The sequence below is a fragment of the Podarcis cretensis genome (genome assembly GCF_951804945.1).
Source record: "Podarcis cretensis genome assembly, chromosome: 1".
Lineage (NCBI taxonomy): Eukaryota > Metazoa > Chordata > Lepidosauria > Squamata > Lacertidae > Podarcis > Podarcis cretensis.
Genome location: NC_137170.1, coordinates 40,375,735 through 40,381,972, shown reverse-complemented (window position 1 = coordinate 40,381,972; position 6,238 = coordinate 40,375,735). Strand labels below are relative to the sequence as shown.

The 6,238-nt window shown below is 42.0% G+C and overlaps 2 long non-coding RNA genes across 3 annotated transcripts in view; one reads left to right on the top strand and one right to left on the bottom strand.

Annotated features, from left to right (window-relative positions):
- The window catches only part of LOC307204257, a 52,533-nt gene that overhangs the window by 26,523 nt on the left and 19,772 nt on the right, over nt 1–6,238 (top strand). The gene's annotated exons all lie outside the window — the stretch shown is intronic.
- LOC307204452 overlaps nt 1–6,238 on the bottom strand; it is a 73,610-nt gene that overhangs the window by 65,513 nt on the left and 1,859 nt on the right. Inside the window, exon 2 of the long non-coding RNA XR_013833697.1 lies at nt 2,056–2,129. This is a non-coding gene — a long non-coding RNA (uncharacterized lncRNA). The remainder of the gene's footprint in view (nt 1–2,055; nt 2,130–6,238) is intronic.

Sequence of the window (6,238 nt, the reverse complement as noted above, 5' to 3'; positions counted from 1 at the left end):
GCCGCTGCCACGCGATTTCTGTTCTCATCCTGAAGCAAAGTTCTTAACCCGAGGTAATATTTCTGGGTTAGTGGAGTCTGTAACCTGAAGCGTCTGTAACCCGAGGTACCACTGTAATCTGAATGTGGGGCTCACTGGTAGGCAGGGGGCGGAAGAACCCCATTTGGTTACAGTAAATCCTATATAGTATAAGCAAAGTCATTTTCCAAGTTTACCCTTGTGTAACCAAATGTCACCACTCATGCCTAAGGAGGAGGAGGTATCAGCAACTTGGAGGAAAGCACATGAAAAACCTAAAAGGGGACCCTCTCCCCCAAAAGTGTCCAATGACAAAGAGTAAACATGCTCAGTGGCCATGCAATAGGGGCTCACTGATGGAACTGGGGAGGGTAATATGGGAAACTGGGGGAGAATGGAATTAAATGGTTTGCCCTGGAAGAGGGCATGGCTGACTGGCTAACACTCCCCCCCCCCCCAATGATCCATAGTGCAATGTTTTGCTGCGAGTCCCCCTTTTCATTCCTTGTTCTCACCCTTCCAACTCCATCCCACTTCTGTAGGTGGTACTAAGTGGTATAAAATGTATATGGAAAAAGCAGTATAAAAATAAGAGTGTGCCAAGTTCAACTAAACAAATGCTGGAGCCAGTGCCTTGAGTCCAACTAGGGCAATAGAGATTCCCCTCTGCGCCCCCCCTCCCCATGTGCCCCTGAGCCATCCTGATGAGCTCTTGGGTGGGTTGGGAGAACCCCCAGGACACCGTGCAGGGGGAGGAAATAGGAGACTGTTCCATCTGGCACAGCAGAAATGCTTGTGCTGAAGGCACTAGTGTCTTAGTGAAACTTGAGGGTCTTGCAGCCAGTGGCGTAGCGTGGGTTGTCAGCACCCAGGGCAAGGCAAGTAATTTGCGCCCCCTAACCCATGGATTTGCACCCCCTAACCTGTGGATTTGTGCCCTCTAACCCTAACCCCCAGATGTTGCGCCCGGTGCGGCCGGCCCCCCCTGCACCCCCCACACTACGCTACTGCTTGCAGCATTGCCTTTTCAGCCTATTTGTTTCTCTTTCGGGGGGGGGGGTTATGCACAGTTTCTGACAAGGTGCGGTGCATCACCAGATTATAAGTTTTGAAATATTATTTGAACAGGATGGGGCAGGGGAGCCACTATTTACAGAACTGCCTCAGTGGAACACTGGGAATTTAGCTGCCCATTAAACTACAAAGAATTATTAATCTGGTTATGAAAACTTCCCTTTAGATCTCAGCTTTGACATATCATTTACACAGAGATACGAACAATTTCTTCTTCTAAGGGACGTTTCCTACTCGCATCCCACTGTAAGAGTGTCAATTTAGGGAGATTTGCTGACTGTTAAAAGTCCCTTTTCCACATCAGAGGAAGAAGCAAAGTGCCACTCTCAGCAGTGTGAATCTGGCCAGGATCCAAGGAAGCAAGGGCTGACTTAGATCTCAGTGGGTGGTGACCATTATGCATTTGGGGGAAAGCCGTTCCAACCTGGCAGGAGAACTGGTTGTAGCGTAGAGGGGAAGGGGGGAATAAAGTACAGCTACTAAAGTCACCTAGTGCCATTAGCCTTCCCTGCTGTGGGTTAGTATATCGAAATTAGGCTCTAAGAAGAGATTGCTGTTCGCAACGAGGATATCAAACAAAGCAAATTGGAGGTAATATGATGCTGTTAACATCAGACGCGCCACATAAAATGCTGGTAAGAAGCAGGGATTATGAAGGACTTCCACTGAGAACAAGCATTTGGTTAAACAATGATACAGCGAAGGCCTTAACCTCATGTCCCCCCACAATGATTTGGCCTTTAGACGAGAGAGAATACAGAGGGAGCATTTTGACAAGCAGCCCTAAGCCAGTGGCAATTAGTCCCATATGAAATGTGAGTCTATAGTAACACATGCATCCTCCTACAGTAGCAGCGGGGAGTGGGGGGATACTTTTTCAAACAAAGGAAAGAAACAGAATATTTTAATTCAAAGGAAGCTAACTTGTAATACCTTGAGTCATATTTTAATTAGGTAGGCTACCTGTGAAGAGACTGGAGATGTAATTCCCTCAGTCCACCGGACTTCCATGAGGCAAATCAGTTATTAATTTAAACCTGAAATTAAAATACAGAAGTAATAAATACGAAGAAAGACGCAGTTAAGAGCTCTTCTTATGCTGCTACAAATCTTGCATTCTGAAAGTCGGCATCTACCAAAATCTTTATGAGAATGCTGCATCTATTATTTGAGTATGGCTATCACAGAAAGTTAAGTCAAAATCCATGTTATAGTCCTGAGGGGACTGAGCATCTTTCCCCACCCAAAAAGATTGGTAAGTAACCACATGTTGCCATGTGATTATACTTTAGTGACTCCTATCAGTTCAAGGGATTCCCATTTTTTGGTGAAACCACACAAAAGCAGAGTTTTGGAGATGTGATGAATAAAATAATACTTTAGAAGCTTCTGTCCTGAAGGCAAGCCAGCTGAAGGCTGGTGATGATGACGCTTTGGATATACAAAGTGCTGACTATGTCCCATTGAGACCAATGAAATAAATTCATTTCAAATAACTCTACTCCCATGCTTTTCCATTGTGTTTAGTCAAACCAGATTTTAGCTGGATCAGGGCTATACAAGGATCAAGGGTCACTGCTATCCTGCCCCTTCATACTGGTGATGATTAAATATCCCATCTGCATCCCTTTTTACAAGTCCAGAAGCAATACAGATTTACCACTCAATTTACTAGATTTACCATCCAAAACAGTTGATAAAACTGAATACATTTAGTTTTATATTTGTCTCAAAAAAAAAAAAAAATAGTGCCAGCTGAGACTGGTACTCATGAAATTAGAAAGTGACATATCAGAATTCTTGTGCAGTTGATAATCTGATCAGAAGAGGTCCTTCTGAAAATTTACCTGACTTCACTAAGGAGAAGGCAAGTGGATGAATGCAAAAGAATTGTACATGTTGCAAATAGGATACCCAGTACAAGTTATAAAGTGATTTCCTTTATAAAGCAACCATTTCACAATTTACTTCTGCAAAAGCACAAAAAAGAAAAATCAAGCATGGTCCACTGAAGATGATTGTGGTGATGATGAGGCAGAGATATTATTTTTATTAGGTTTCAACAAATATGCAGAATGAAGCTTGGAACTTGGAATTAGCATGTGAAACCAGATACAGAGGAAATGTGAATTTCAAAACTGAACGAAAGCAGACTGTAATGAAGATTAGTTACTCCTATGTGCCTCACTTATAAAACTAAACTTATTTCGTGCTGGAGGTTCCGAATGAGACCACTAGCAAAATTCTAATAGCATATTTATATAAGAACCGATATCACTCAGTGGTATGTGAAATATTGGGAAAGGAAGTTTCATGTTTGCTTAGGTTGAAGGGCAGGCTGGAAATGGTCAAATGAATATATAACATGTCTCCTGAATAGAATGGAGAAGATATTCTTAAAGAATTTGATGAGGTGTTTAATGAGCTTGGATACATTATGGATATAATACATCATGTAATATAGATCCAAATGTGCTGCCAAAAATATATGTGCCATTTAAGCCCCATTAGCACTAGGGAACCAAGGAGATGCTGAAATCAACCGGATGATAAAATTAGATGTCACTGAGAAAATTCAGCTATCTCTTTATTCGTCTTCAGGAAGGAGAACCCTAACATGAACAGCACCTTTGACTCTGGGTGTGGAGTGAAGAGGTTATGGGTATTTTCTTCTGCCTGCAATGGATATTTTCATGTGAGTTGTTCAGTGATGAGAAACTTAACTGCTATAAATTCCATTTTCCTTACTGGAGATATCACAGCTTTCAAGACTGCTTAACAAATGGAAAGAAATGCTGGATAGTGATTATGAAACTGTCACGGGTGAGCTTCTGTCTTTGTCTACTATCATTGTCTTCACTCCTATGTTGATCTTGAATAGCAACCAATGCTAATGGGAAATGGGCAAAATGACATGCTTTGGCAATGTCCAGACCAATTTAGTAGTCACTCTGTTCTGAAAGTAGCAGGACACACTCAAAACATATGTGGGACAGTTGCTTTAATCAGCCGAGTGTCAAGGAGAAGTGAATTCCATACTGTGGGACCTTCCCAAGGTCTTAATCACCATCCCCTTCACAAAAACAGATGGTATCCGGGAGAAAATGTCAATTTAAGGAAAGTAAGTTTTAGGTTCAATCTGCATATTCAGAACTCTGACTCCCTGCATCAGGAGCTAAAGGTTGCAGACCCATCCCCTTCAAGGACCATACAGAAACAATATCCAGTCAGTGCCTCATCAGCACCTAAAATAATGAGCAAGGTTGTAATAGCTACAACTAAGTGATGGAGAACAAAAGACTAAAGGGAGGCTGGGATGGAGAGTTGTGTATGATAGCAGGCTGGAAGAAGCTGGGGACAGACATGTCCTGCTATGAGCTGGACTAGGGATCCCATAGGAACTGAATGAGGAAGCAAGATCTTCAGGGTGTTAATTCTGTGAGACCATCTATCATATACTCAGGTTGTAGATATGCGTTAATAAAACCATATATCCTAAAGACACCACTGTCATTATCTAACAGTTGCAGCAAGGTCAGACAAGCTAAAGCTCAGACGGAACTCATGTTTGCAAGAGAGGTTTAAAATACCTGAAAAGTTTTCTTCAACTATGTTTGAAGCAGGAGTAAGAACAAGCAAGTGCTAGGTCCTCTGCGTGGAGATGATGGAGAAATGCTATAGGGTGACAGAGAGAAAACAGAACTGGTCAACACCTACTTTGCCCCTTTCTTCACCAAAAAGGAAAGCAGTGCCCAACCTGATGATAACAGAATAAACAATGCAAGGAGGGAGCTGCAGCCCAAGATAGGAAAAGAAAAAGTGACAAGTGGGGTGCTGCAGGGTTCTGTCCTAGGCCCAGTGTAGTTCAACATCTTTATAAATGACTTGGATGAAGGAATTGAGGGGATGATAATCAAATCTTCTGGTTACACCAAACTGGAAAGGGTAGCTAATGCCACAGAGGACAGAATCAGGATTCAAAATGGCCTTAACAGATTGGAGAACTGGGCCAAAACTAACAAAATGAATTTCAATAGAGACAAATGTAAAGTCCATACCTTTGTAAAGAAACCAGAAGCTTTTCTTTTAGGGATTACAGGAAAAGAAATAAGAAGAAAGGATTGTAAACTTTTTCAGTATGCAGTTACAGCAGCAAGAATTTTATTGGCCCAGAAATGGAAACAAGAGGAAATACCGACGATACAAGAATGGAGAATGAAACTGACAGACTATGTGGAATTGGACAAACTAACTGGGAAAATTAGATATGTGAGAAACCAAAAATTTACCGAAGACTACATATGAAAAGGATCTAGGGATCTTAGTGGACCACAAGCTTAACATGGGTCAATAATGTGATCCAGCAGCAAAAAAAAAAAAGCTAATGTTATTCTAAATTGCATCAACAGAAGTATAATGTCCGGATGAAGGGAATTAATAGACCCACTCTGTTCTGCTTTGGTCAGACCACACCTGGAGTATTGTGTCCAGTTTGGGGTGCCACAATTTAAGAAGTATATTGACACTGAATGTGTACAGAGGAGGCCAACCAAATTGATCAAGGGTCTGGAAAGAAAGCTTTATGAGGAATTACTGAGGGTGTTGGGTATGTTTCGCCTGCAAAAGAGGAGACTGAGAGGAGATATGATAGCCATCTTCAATTACCTAAAGGGCTGTCACAAGAAAGATGGAGCGAGCAAGTTTTCTCCTGATCTGTAGGGCAGGACACTAACCAATGGATTCAAGTTACAAAAGGGGGGGATTTCGACAAAACATCAGGAAGAACTTTCTGATGGTAAGAGCTGTTTGACAGTGGAACAGACTTCCATGAAAAGTGGTGGACTCTCCTTCCTTGGAGGTTTTTAAGCGGAGCTTGGATGGCCATCTGTTATGGATGTTTTAGTTAAGATTCCTTCATTGCAAGGGGTTGGACTAGATGACACTCAAGGTACCTTCCAACTCTACAATTCTATTATTCTATGATCTAATCCAGCCCCTGTTGATGCAGGAAACCCACTACTACAGCATCACGGAAAGGTGGCCACTAAAAACTTCTAATGAAGGAATAACCACCACCTTTTCTAACTTCTTGTTGTTGTTGTTGTTCAGTCGTTTAGTCGTGTCCGACTCTTTGTGACCCCATGGA